Genomic DNA, 14165 nt, shown 5'->3' on the forward strand with positions numbered 1-14165 from the left:
TGATAACTTGAAAAATTATGAGAGAATGTTATCTAATCGTGAAAATAAGTTAAATTCCTCCTTTCCTATAAATAAGAGGGTTCCTCCCCCCTATTTACAAAGCAGACAGGAGATCAGTGAATAGGGCCATTTTTTTCTGTTCCATTATGGAACACATATGATATATTTATTGTTTCTAAAATTTGTTCCTTAGGCCTGATTTGTCAAAAGGACAGCCAGACCTATGTCTTCTCTGCACGGTAAACTGAACGTCAAACAAATGTCTCCTTCATTCCAGAGACACCATTCTATTCTATTTAGGTAGAAGATGATGCTGGCTTAACTTAGCAGCAGGAAATTGCTTGACTGGAGTACCATCTGATGGCAAGCTCCTTTCAGAGACCTTTGTAGAGAAGGTAAGTTTTGATGTTGGTGCTAGTTAAAGCAAGAGTCCAACCTGATTTCCAATTATTATTGTCCAAATGGGAACATTCAATGGCTGGGATTTCCTTATAAAAATTGTAATTCTAGAAAAGTCACATTTAGAAAAGCAACATGACTTAAGGGTATATACAAAAGCCAGCATTGTAAATTCCATATTGCTCTGGACTTGGGGAAATAAGCAGATGGAATATATTGGAAGGGTTGAGGGCACAGATGTCTTCTTGGCATGGGTTCAGAGTGAAAGAAGAAGCCCATTTTGTAGCTGAGTCTGGGATAGGAAAGATCCAGATACACGAGGCCTGAAAAATCAAGTGCACAAGGTTTAATGAACTGTTTTTCAAGACAATTATTACAATATTTAAGCAACAGCTTATTGCTTGGAAAGGTGCTCTTCCAAGTGACTCAAACATGTGTTTTGAGTGGGAAAAGCTTTCTAATGGTAGTTAAGCTACATGTGTATCCTTAGACCTTCACAGTTGGCTAAAACAAAATTCACCCTGTTGACCCTCCAAGCCCTTTGTTCTTTACAAACGTTGTCTCTGTGATGCTTAATAAACTGGGAATGGATGTTGACCATGTTGACCTCCCCTTTAAAAGCCAAAAAATAAAATTAGCTGCTATTCTCGGTTTAGGGACCATATTCTTAAAGGAGAAGCCATGGAAGGTAATTGGCTTCTATTATTTAGTTCTTGTTTAAAAAACGTATGCATATTTATTGTAGAAAATGTAAGAAAATACAAAAAGAAAAAGTTCCAATCACCAGAAATCCTATCAGAACACAAAATTAACATTTTAGTTCTGTTTTTGTTTTTGTTTTTCAAAGTTGACATTTTATTCTTCCGATCCATGAGCATGGAATGTTTTTCCACCTCTTTGTGTCTTCCTCAGTTTCTTTCATAAGCATTCTATAGTTCAAAATTAGCATTTTAACATAAAACTTTCCAATTATGCATGGAATCACGGTGTCTTCTTTCTCCTATTTCTGCTGGTTTCTTTCAGCAATATTTTACAGAGGTTGTTCCTTGTCAATAAATAAAGATATAAGTTGTCAGTTGTAAGGAATGCTTATATTTTATCTAATCTATAATTTATCTGACCTATCTACCGTTGGTAGACACTGATTGTTTTTACCTGTCAATCTATTTTCAATAACAACATATCAATAATTGTTCAAATACTCCTCTGTGCGCCTAACTGATGATTTCCTTGAGTTGAATTTCCAGAAGTGGAATTGCTGGATTAACGGGTCTGCACACGTTTAACTTTTGATGGGTATTGCCAAATTGCCTGCCAAAATTTCATACCCATTGTCTTCCCTTCACCAGGGTATGGGAGTGTCTTTTCTCCATATGCTCCCGAACACTGGGTGATAGCAATCCAATTCATCTTTTCCAAGCCAAAAGGCTAAAACACCATAGCATCGACACTCTTTGTTCTTATTTTTGTCTTTAAGATTGTTACTGACTTTGTATATCTTGTTAGATGCTAATTAGCCCTTTGCACAGAACATTATGAATTGTCAGACTATGAACTCCCATTTACTGTGTTGAAAGCGACCACGTGATAGAGCCTGGAAGCTGGCCTTTAGCCCTGCTCGACACCATCTAAAGGGATTAGTGTACTTCTCCCCAGATGCAACTGTAATATGGGAACAGTCATAATCCACATAGAACATGAGGACTACTTTCTTCCATTATGTGATTAGGAAGAAGAGATGTTGTATTTGTTTGCTTGGGGTTTGGGTTTCTTGTTTTTAAAATTTCTGTTCACCCCTGTGGTAGGCGACCTATAGATTGATCTCCCAGTGATTCCTCACTTCCTGGTGTACACATCTGGTATGTAATCTGCCCTTGAATGTGAACTGGATCTAGCGACTCGTTTCCAACTCCTAGAATCCAGCAGAAGTGATTGCATGTCCCTTGCAAGATTAGATTATAGAAGACTCTGGCTTCCATCTTGCTCGACATCTTCATGCTCTCCCACTGTCCGTTGTTCTCTCTTGGAGCCCTGGTTCTGGGATGCAAGCTGCCACGTTGTGAGTAGCTGTATGGAGCCGTCCAAGGAGCAAGAAATTGATGTCTCCAGCAACAAACAGCAAAGAGCTGGGCCCTGCCAAAAGCCACTGAGTGAGACTGGCAGCAGACCCAGCCCCAGTCCAGCCTAGAGACCACAGCAACGCTAGCCTGTAACACCTGGTCGCAGCCTAATGAGAGGCTCTGAGTCAGAGATACCCAACCAAGTTATGCCTGGGTTCTTGAGCCTCAGAAACTATGAGTAAATGTTTGTTTTAAGCCGCTAAGTCACAGAGTAATTTGTATCCAGCAAGAGATAACTAAGAGACTCCTGAGTTATCCTCTTGGCCATTACTATCAGGTGTCATGTGCTCTGCCTCCTGCTGCTGGCTCAGCCCACGCCACCCCTCTGCCATCACTGATCACCACCTAGAACTTGGAGGCCCTCGTCTCAGTGCCCTTGGCCTCACTTAGCAAAGGGGTCAGGAAAACCTGCCCTCCTGTATGAACCACATGTCTTATTTTCTGTATTTTGATGCTTTAACATCTTGAGGACCCTGGAAGGACTACTCACCCAACTATCTGTGGCTGGTAATTTCCTGGAAATAGTTATCAGCTCTCCTGGGAGTGCACTTTGCCAGTTCAGGTCAACCCACCCAGAGCCCCCAGCCCAAATCACCTCCTTTATGGGGCTTTCATACTGCCCTAATTAGCTCGGGGCAGGTGCCAGTACAACTAGCAGCCCCTGTACCCCAGAAATGATGCTAACTAGCTAATCCTAAACCTCCTTAATGAGCCTCACCCATTTCTTCCCTCAGAAACCACAATAAAGGCTCCTGTCCACAGTTTCCCCTCTCTGCCTCCTGACTGACCTGGCGCTTCCCTACTTGCTCTCCACTATTCCTAGCACTGGGTCCCCTTCATCTTGGAATCGGTGAGTATAACAAAATTATCTTTTCGTTTTCTTTTTTTTTTTTTTAAAGGTTGTATTTATTTATTTGAGGGAAAGAAAGAGAGAGAATGTGGACATGTGGTCAGTTGGTTAAGCGCCCATCTCTTCATTTTGGCTCAGGTCATGGTCTCAGGGTTATGAGATTGAGCCCACATTGGGGCTCTGCGCTGGCATGGAGTCTGTTTGAGATTCTCTCTCTCCCTTGCCTCCTCCTCTCTTTCTCTCTCTCTCCCTTTCTAAACACGCACACGCACTTACACACACACAGTAAGAAAGAGAAACACTTCTCTGTGCAGATTCCCTTGCCTACTAATATGCAAATCTTCATCAGTCCTCCTTTGTTTATTACAACCTCCAGATTCTCCATTTAAGGGGCTCGTTAGCGAATAGGTTGTTCCAAAATAGTTACTTTGTGTTACACAAAGACTGATGGAAAGTTCTCGAAGTACTACTTCTATAAATCGAATTACTTGCATGTCCTTCTGGCCTCTTGCCCGTGCAGGTAAGAGGATGGAAAGGGTATAGGTTTCCTATTATTTTAGTGTAAAGTCAAGGCCCAATTTAACCCTTAAAGTTCTTTGTTTGCGTATCGGTTCTGCCAGTGGTATAATGAAGGTCATGGATGCTATTGTTTACGCATTTGTCATTATGTTGTTTGTGGTTTTGTTTCCTTTTTGGGAGAAATAGCACTCCACTTCCCATGACTCTTAATCCTGTCTCAAATATTTTTTTCCCAATAAGTGGGGAATATATCAGAGCATATTTTATGGAGACTGTCTTCAGGATTTCCCATACACAGTTTTATCCTGAGTAAGATATCATCTTTTGTCTACAAACGGAATCTACTTTGAAATTATTCTGGAAGAAAGAAAAAGTGAAAGCCTGTGCCTTTGTAAAGTACAATCAAATTTTGTCACAATTTGTGCTAAGTAAGCCTATTTGTCAATATTGCATTGTATCTAAAGAGTCTTGTATCCTCTTGTTTGTCTTAGGTGGAACTAAATAGCATGTAATTTACTAAATCATGGAAAAGGAAAGAGAAATATTTCTGACCCCTTAAACCTTGTGTTTCAGGACTGTCTACCTTTTCTGAGTCTAGATCTGCTTTAGAAAAATTAAGATATTCTGATAGGCTATATTCTGATTCTTTTTTTTTTTTTTCCTTGAGGACTCTTCTCTTTGTTTAGCGAACTGCCTCTTGCATAATGCTGTTCCTCGAGGAAGAGAACTATTGAATCATTGTGTGTGCGTTGACGAGCAAACACACATACATGGAAAAGTAGCTCGGCTTCTGTAACCAAGAGAAGTTTATGAAACATTGGATTGTTAAGGGAGTCACAGCATTTCAGAGACTGACCTTGAAGTTTTTTAAAAAGTGAATTGATCCCCACTGGAACAAGTACAAAGCCAGCTTTGGTGCTAAATGTAAATTGTTAAAAATGGTACGGAATAACATCTGCCTTGTAGTATGCCTTAATCAGCACTGTGAAAAATGAAAGTTTAACGATCTACTATAGTGGCTTCTAAGTGAAGGATAAACAAAGGATGAAAGCGTTTCTTGCATGGTTTGTAACTGATGCCATGAAAAATGTCAAGAACCATCTGCCTCCAACTTATCCAAACTGTCATCAAGTATTCTAATCCAGTCAAACGAGATACAACTAGAACAACCTATGTAACTTGCTGAAGGCTTATCAAAAGAGTTGTAAATAAAGAAGAAAAAAACCCATCAACTGTGTAGCTACAGATTGCGACCAGCTTGCCTGTGGCTTTGAAATTCAATCCCATTTCTCTAGTCTGACAAACTGTACTAAATAGCAAAATGGATTTTTATTGCTCTCAGCCATTTTCACTTTAGTTGCTATCAGGAGATGAATACACATTTTCCTAATAGAATGAGAATCATGATTTATTTTTTTAAAGACACAGTCTGGTTTGGACCTCACTGCTCAGTCTATAAGTAGGTGCAGAGTGTGGGCAGAGAAGCTAAGTGCCCCGTTTGTGTGGAGAAGAGATCACCCACCCACGTGGGGCCTAAGACCACCACATTTTTTTTTTTTCAAATTGGAGCTTCTCTTCATGTTGCTTGCTAAATGGAATTTTCATAAGCTACTCATTAAGAGTGGAGAGTTCAAAATCATAGTGATGGGGTTTAAATCCCAGCTCGGCCATTTACTGGCTGAGTGATCCTAGGCAAGTTGCTTAACTTCTCTGAACTTCCTGTTGTCATCCAGAAGACTGAGATAATTATAATTACTTAGATTACAGGTACATATGAGTTCATGCTTATGAAATTCCTGAAACATTGAAGCCTATTATGGAAGAGATAGGTAATGCTCACTAAGTATCCTTATGCTTCCCTTGGTTTCCCAGTCTTCTTTGCAAATAGGTGGGCACCAAGTCACGAGTTCTAGCCAGTGGACTGTTAGAGAACGCATGCCTGTCATTTCTGAGTCAAGATATTTAACTGTCTGTGTGCCTCCTCTGTCTTTCTCCTTCTCTGCCAAGAAAACCTTGAAATCAGTATGTTCCAGACAAAATAGTTACAAGATGAAGAAAGGCCACTGGTCCATGTTGGATTCCCCATGAGTAAGAAAAATGTCTTTGTTGGGTTTCACTGCTGACATTCAGTGTTATTTTGTATTGCACATGGTCAAGCTAGGCCTAATACATGAATCAGTAGGTGTTAATGTTTATAATTATATATATCTGCTTTGCTACCCATAGATAAACAATAAATATTTAAATGGCATGTACTCTTCTGGAAGTTCTGTTCTCTTCAGCATTTTGCCTGAACAGGAAAAGAAAGCGGGAAGAAAAAAGAAGGTGATACAAATAACCACAGAACAAGGCAAAGTGGTAAAGCCACAGGGATAGTTTTACAAAAGGACCCCTGAGAAGTCAGATGAGGTTACTTGTGACTGAGATGTGCTGGAAAAGATTTCATGGATGTGGAGTCCCTTTGGTTCATCTTAAAAGACAATAGTGAAATAGGTACGTGGACAGGTGTGCAGGACATCCTTGCCCCACGTCCCCAAGACGGCGAACAATATGGAAGTCTTTCACGAAAGACGAGGCAATAGGAATGACCACTTTACAGATATGAGAAGATTGCCACTCCCACTAATGAAAATAATCAAACTGAAATGAATCAAAATTGAGAGAAGCAGCAGATATCCTTTTTCCACCCATGAGACTGGCCAAAGTAAGATGACTGATCATACCCAATTGTAGGTCGGAGAATGGAGACATGGTGCTCTCCCTAACCTTGAGGGAGGGAGGGTAACTCACTGCACTTGTGAGTAATTTGGTATTAAATATCAGAAGCCTTAAAAGTGTGCTCAACTTTCACCCAGTGATTTCATAGAGATGATATTCATCACACAAAAGAGCTTACATTGTAAAAACAAACAAAATGACCCACAACAACAAGAAACAAACTAAATGTCCATTGGGAGGAGATTGATCAAATATATGCATTATATATGAGAATTTTATATTTGTTAAAATAATACATATTTAGAGGGTTTTCAGAAAACATGGAAGTGGCAGCAACAGTTGGAGTTTCAACACTTTTGTGACGGTCTCCAGTTGCCCTGTGAGAGGAAAGGAGAGGAAGCCACTATCCTTCCCTTCTCCCTTACCCTCAGTACCAGAGAGTATTACTAACTCTTCCCCTCCCCCAATGTCTTACATCCCTTCCTAGGAGATGAAGTGTATTCCTCACTGGTTTACCAGTTAGTCAGATCCCCAGTGTGGTCTTTCCTTACAGGACCTGGTAGGGAAGGCAGTGCCAGGAAAATTGCAGTCACTGCTGGAAAGGCGGGACCAGCTTAGTGTTTCTGGAGCAAACCTACCACCTCGTATCTTTGAGGGTCAGCTACATCTTTGGGATGAGTGGTTTCAAGGCTGGGCTGAGCAGGAGCGCAATTAATTTGTCAGGCAGCTGGAGGTCAGTGAGGCAGAGTTCGAGGCCAAGTTTTACCAAGCAGTGGCTGCTACAGCTGGTAAAGATTAATGGGCATTAAAGTCAAAGAAGATAATACCAATGGAGCTGCAACTCCACTGTAGTGAGAACTTCGAACGCGCCCCTTACAGGTCTAGGGATGGTGTCCTGATCCGAAGATGGAACTCATTGACAGTATAGGCTTGGATTTTTTCAATGTTAACAGCCTATCAGCTGGACTCCTCGCTTAAATGTTTTCCATCAGAGTAAATCCAGATCAACAGTCTGCCTCCTAGTTTGCTCATTTCTAGATGTCAGACCCTCAAGAATTAAATGGCTTCTTTTGCAAGTATAACCAGAAGGAACCTACATGTTATAACTCAAGCCTATATCTAGCCCATGGGGCTATAAAGTTGAACCTTCCTATCCCAGAGCCAGGAGAGAAGGACAATGAAAGGTCATGTTTTTATAGTTTAACTGGATTCAGATGGCTGGTTTCACTACCCTTACCAGACTCCAGTGTAATTATGTGACATCCCAACTATTAGTGTTCCTAGTGTCATAAAATTATGGACAAGTCAGAAGAAGGAGATAATTAGTTACTCCTTCCACACTGATGTTTGTTTAAATCCAAATAGAAATGACTTTTTCTAAAGCATATGTGATATTCTTGGAGCTGATAATGGATTCCTATTCCGTTAAGTTTGCTCTACAATACGAAAATAAGTGACACTCTTTACAGGTTAATTTGTTGTATCAAAATGAAGAATGAATCTTTAGGAAAGAAAAAAGATACATAGATAAACCTACTGACATTTGAAGATCCATAGTATATAGTTAAATAAAAGGGTGTTTTAAATCATTATGAACTATATGATCCTATTTTTGTCTTTATAAAATTCTATATTGTCTATGCTCTATTTTAATGTATTTTTATTTTTTCCAAGTTCTATTTTAGAATTTAGAATTATAATTGATAGAATTACATGTCTAATTATATTTGCATACATATCATATTTTATATACATTTATTTAGACTTTGATTGATTTAGATTGACATATATGTGGGTATCCATTCCAGTTTTTCACACATCAAAATTTTAACAGATTATACTTAGGTGGTTTTAGAAGATAGGACCATAAGTGAATGTATTTTTACTCTAAATTTTCTGAATTCTCTCCCATGTGTCTGTTACCTTTATAATAAGAAGAAAGCTATTTCCTAAAAAATAAGGAAGAAGAAGAAGAGGAAGAAGGAGAAACTTTGCAAATGGCCTTCAAGTTTAGATGAGACTAAGGGGCTCTTCTAATGTCCTCACCCCATGTGTAATGGATACAATTTCTCCCAGCCCAGTTGTACCTACTCTTTGTATGAGGAGATGAGCTGCCCCTGGAAATGGGCCACTTCCTGCTTATGTGAATCATTTTGCATTGAAAAACACTGCCTCCCAACATAGTATGTGCCTACTTAGTATCACCTGCCTTTCCTTTAAAAGTAATTATATCTCTAATGGGCTTGACAGGCCACAAAAGAAGAAAGATGGATAAATAGTTTAAGAGCTAGAAGACTAGAAATCCCTGGCCTTGTACAATTAGGGCAAAGGATTCTTAGTTTTGTTACATTTAAAATAACAGGTACCATTTATGGATACTTTGCATTTGGCACGTCTGTGCTGAGCACTTCCAACGTTATATCTCATCCTCACTGCCATCCAATACTGTCAGCTCAATTATTACATCAATTTTATAGATGAAGAAACTGAGTTTAAGTGACTGATTGAGGTTCTGCAGCTAAAAAAGTGGCAGAGTCGTTGTTTTGCCTGATAATTGAGAGACGATTAGATTCCAGATGGTAGAACAGCTTGATGAATGGAAAGGGATCAGATTAGGGATTAGATGATCTAGATCATATTGCTGCTAAGTCTTGGTTGGTTTCTTCCCCTTGGGTCAGAGTAAATATGGCAAATAGAATGCATGTGTATTTACACACGTGTTCACAGGCGAGTAAAGGAATAAAACCTACATATCTACCTATCTATCCGGATCTAGATCTTTACCAACAAGGACAAAGAACGGGAGCAGAGTGTCCACGGAGGAGAGATGTCAAGGCATTTTTGAAAGATTGAAAGCAGAACAGAGAGTAATAATTAACTTAGCAGAGTGGAGAGAATACAAACATAAGTGCTTACCGTATAAGGAGATGACGCAAGGATATTTGCTCGGGAGGCTCTCGTGGAAGTTAAGAGATGGAAGGTGTCCCGAAGATATATACATTTATTTCTCTCTTTAGCTGTCTTTCTCAGAATATTTTAACCCATTTTGTAGGATTCTTTTTTTTTTCCTGCCAGCGCGTCACTTTATGACTATTTCCTTTTGCTTGCTTTTCATTTTTGTTTCCATCCAAAAAGTTTTGAGGTTTTTAAGTCATGAAAGTATCCTATTCCTATTGCAAGAACTTCAAATAATATAGAAGTACAGAAAGTAATAAAAAGAAAGTCTTTCACACCTCCATATGATTCTCTAGCTGTGTTACCCAATCTGGTATCCACTCGCTACATGTTGACATTTACATTTATTTAATTAAAATGAAGGAGAATGAAAACCCAGTGCCATATTTCAAAAGCTCAACTGTCAAGTGTGGTTAGTGGCTACTGTATTAAACAATGCAGAACTAGATCCTGTCTATTATCATAGCGAGGATTTTGGACACTGTTGCTCTAGAGGTATTCACAGTTTACTGTACAAATTCTCAATTGTTTTACGATTGCACGTAGAAATAAGAATGTGTCACAATGCACATACTCAGGATTTTACACAAATGATCCGGCTGCTTCTGAGGAAAAGCAGCATTGTCCTTGCTCAATCCTTCCCTACTCCCAGAAGCACAGCTTCCCAGAAGCACCTATGGGAAAATTTTTAACTCAAATGATAGCGTATGCATTGTCACAAATGAAATAAGGTGGAAGCACAAGAAAAGAGCCCTCACCACCTCCCGTCCTATACTCTAAAGGCAAAATCTATTTAATGCTTCCAGGGTATTTTTTTGTTGTTGTTCTCTTGGTGACCATTTCCATAACTTCATTTCTTAATTTATCAGTCAGTCAATATCTATTAACTCTCAATATGGAAGATGAGAGTAAGCTCACCCATATCGACCACTCCCCTTTGTTTCCTCCTCCCAGTGTTCGAAATTTATATTATTACATTTATTGGTTGCCTCTCTAACTCCAGAGAACATTATTTAACCTCTATTTATTTCATCACCTTTCCCTTGACTTGTAATATTGCATTATCAACTCCTCCTCTCTCTGTCTCCCTCCCGTTCCCAAGTCCCGTTCCCTGCTACCCCCATCACCTGTACGTTGCTCATTCTGTCCACCCCAAAGCTGACCTAGCGGTGCTTTCCTCTTCAGCCAGATTGAAAATTCCAAAGTCACTTTGCAACATTCATCTAAAGCAAAATATGTGACTTGAACTAGATTCACTGGAAAGTTCCAAAATTTGGGTATTCTGCAATTCACTTAGCTAGATGTGATGTGAGATCATCGGATAGAAACCCAGCTTACACTAGCGAGGGAGTCTTTCTGTGCATGTGTATGTGTGTGAGCGCACACACGTGTCTTTGCGGGGGCAAAGGTTCCTCTTCCTCTAATCATGTCAGGTGGGGGGTACACGTTGAGAGGCTTTGGGGGTCCCTGGGAGACAAGTTACAGCAGTGTGATTCTGATCCCTTTGATTGTATACAGGCTTCCATATCCCAGATCTTTATTCAGATGCTATCTCTCTGGCATGGCCTGGGGGCTGTGGATACTGCTTAGCTTTTTGATCTTCTAGAGGGTAAAAGATTCCCTCCACTGGGTAGCGGCACATGCACTGCAAGGTATGGGGAGTAAAATTTCAATCCCAGAGATCTATGCAAATGCATGGAGACATCTATATTATATAGTCCATGAAAGTTGACACAAGTTATTTATAATTTCAATGACAATATTGGATTGCCTTTAATAGGCACAAGTTGAAAGGGGGAACTAACCAAAAGCTAATATTGGAGCTGGCTTTCGGGCTGCTGAGAGGCCCCAACAATCTCATTGGCGGTCTCTTTTGAAGATCAGTTCTCCTATGTCCATTAAACCAAGATTAAATTAGTTTGTGGGAGCTGCTTTTAGCATTTGCACTATTACATTATGCATGATTCCTGACTGCACATGTCATGAACAAACTAAGCTGAGCTCCATTAGTGAATTTTTAGGGCCGTGCTTAACTTGGAAATGGATTGATTTTGTATAGGTTAATGTATAGCCATGATGTGGCTGTGTCCTTAAAAATACCCTCTTACATTTGATATCAAGAGGCAAGCACTCTCTGGGGACTGTGACTCATTTTAAAAGGATAAATTATGCAGATTGCATGATTAGAGAGCAGGAGACCCTATCACAATATATTGTCTATCAGGGGAAAATACCAGTCCCCTCCTCCACAGCTTGGCGAGCTCGGGGGCCCTTACGCAGTGTCCTTCCTTGCCAGGAGATTCCCCACGTGGGCAGAACGGTATTCTCGGGATCATTGGGCAAATCAGGGCAGAGCCAAAAATTAAACTCAGATTGTTTAAATTCTGGTTATGAGAACCAGAAGACTGCATTTTGGGGGACTTCAGACCAACCTTCCCACTAGAGGGCCAAACCCATTTTTTGTCCTTTGGTGGTGTGTTTTTGTCCTTTGGCTCCTTTGGAGCCATGGTGGTGTAGGTGTTGGTATATACTTGCTGAATTGAACCAAATATAATTCAACCTCCTCATTTTATAGGGAAGGTGCATGGGACACAATGTCAATATCTAGTGAAAGAGTGCTTTTACGAAAGTGGACCCAAGACCAGGCACAAAGTTCGGTCAGCCACTGTGTTCAGTGGGGGAGCAGACCAGGCCCAAGCAATGACCCTGGAATAGGGGAGACGGCAGCAGGTGTGCTGGGAATACATAGGAGGGTCCTCCAGCCACTTTGGGGGGATGATGTCCGAGCTTAGTCAGGCCAGTGAGTTGGTGGAAGGCATCCAGACAGGATAGGTGGGAGCACAGGCAGGAGCATAGGTGCAAAGAGGAAACCATGCAGAAATGGTCAGGAGTCTATAAGCCAGGATGGGAAGTGGAGAGAGAAATCAAGAGAGGTAGGAGGTAACAGATGATCAGGGAGGAACTTTCCTGCAAAGGAGCTTGCTTTGCCCAAGAACGTCTGGTACTCACTCCCAGGAGCGGGAATTCAGATTCCCGGAATCGAATTCAGATTCCCAGAAACGCACCATCTTTTGCTGTGCTTACTGGGACAACTTCTGCTGCAGACCTTGCTTTTTATTCGTCTTCTTTAATTAGAAAAGAGACCCCTTTTAACCTCTTTTAAGAACGAAAGGATATAAAGAGGAAAACCAAAAATTTCCTGCTTATTTACTTTTCCAAACTAGACATGCTCATGGTTTTTGTACGTATCATTCCAGACATATTGTCCATGTGTAAGAAGCGTGGCATACACGTGGCATTGGGCAATATGCATGGCTTGGGAAGTTGCTTTGGTTCATTTGGGAGTAATGTCATACATCTTTCCGTGGCCATGTAGTTCTGCTTCAGTTTTAAAAAATGGCTACATTGGGTGCCTGGGTGGCTCAGTTGGTTGAGCAACTGCCTTTGGCTCAGGTCCTGATCCCAGACTTCCAGTATCGAGTCTTGCATGACTCCTTGGGGAGTCTGCTTCTCCCTCTGACCTTCTCCTCTCTCATGCTCTCTCTCACTCATTCTCTCTCAAATAAATAAATAAAATCTTAAAAAAAAAAATGGCTGCATAGTATTGCATGGCCCTTACTCATTTAACCAGCACCTTGTCGTTGAGCATGTGAAGGACTTTTTTCCTTTTCCTTTTTGTACATACACTCACACATACATATATGCACACATATATGTAGACAATATACATATGTAATATACATAGTGTCTACATGTGTACTAAGGACCATATATATATATATATACACACACACATATACTGTATGTATAGTACATAAATATATACGATATACACTTAAATATATAGGCATGTACATATATGCATATAGTATACAGGTATATATGCTAGTATACAGGTACACATATATAGGTGTGTGGTGTATATATAATATATACTATACATAGTACATATAAATGGTAGGAAAACAAAACATGCATTAGATACACTCTGAAGTTATGAGAATGGTGTCTCAAAAGAAGGAATGGGGAGGAAAACATAAGCTATTTGGTTTATCTGTAAAGTTTTATTTCTTAAAAAATATATATATATAGCAGATGAGGTGGATACATTGGTACTCTTACATTATCCTTTGTGCTTATCCTTTCTGTATCATTCAGTGCTACAGTTTATTTATAGAGCAGGCTGACATTTTCATCCTTTCCTAGGCATCATTGTATTTCCTGCACTTGAAGAAACTGTCCATGAGGTCTCTAGACAAGCTCCTGGGATGGTCATCTCAGGATTAATGGAGAGCCTCTAAGTGTCTAGCTTGTTTTCCATCCCGAGAGCAACAGGAAGTAAGAGAGAGGGGCATGTCAGACTGACAATTTCCCCCCTTTCTACCATGCTGTGGTTTCTTCCTGGAGTCCTTCTGGAAAAGTCCAGTGTGCCAAGCAAATCCACTTGCTGAGGGACCTGATGTGTTAGCCTGTGGCTCATTGCGACATGGTGGCCTGGTCACAAATACATCCTCTCAAATGCTTTGCATTATTCCCCTTTTTCTTCACCTTTGCCACTGCGCTCTTGCACCACCCAGATCAAATGTCAAATCCTTGATACTTAA

At 40.2% G+C, this 14165-nt stretch overlaps 1 pseudogene; it reads left to right on the top strand.

The window, feature by feature from the left end:
* Nucleotides 1–1269: 1269 nt before the first annotated feature.
* Nucleotides 1270–7405, top strand: LOC116865982 (annotated as a pseudogene).
* The last annotated feature ends 6760 nt before the right edge of the window (nucleotides 7406–14165 follow it).

The sequence above is a fragment of the Lontra canadensis genome, unplaced genomic scaffold, assembly GCF_010015895.1.
Source record: "Lontra canadensis isolate GAN:19392208 unplaced genomic scaffold, GSC_riverotter_1.0 scaffold8, whole genome shotgun sequence".
Taxonomy (NCBI): Eukaryota; Metazoa; Chordata; class Mammalia; order Carnivora; family Mustelidae; genus Lontra; species Lontra canadensis.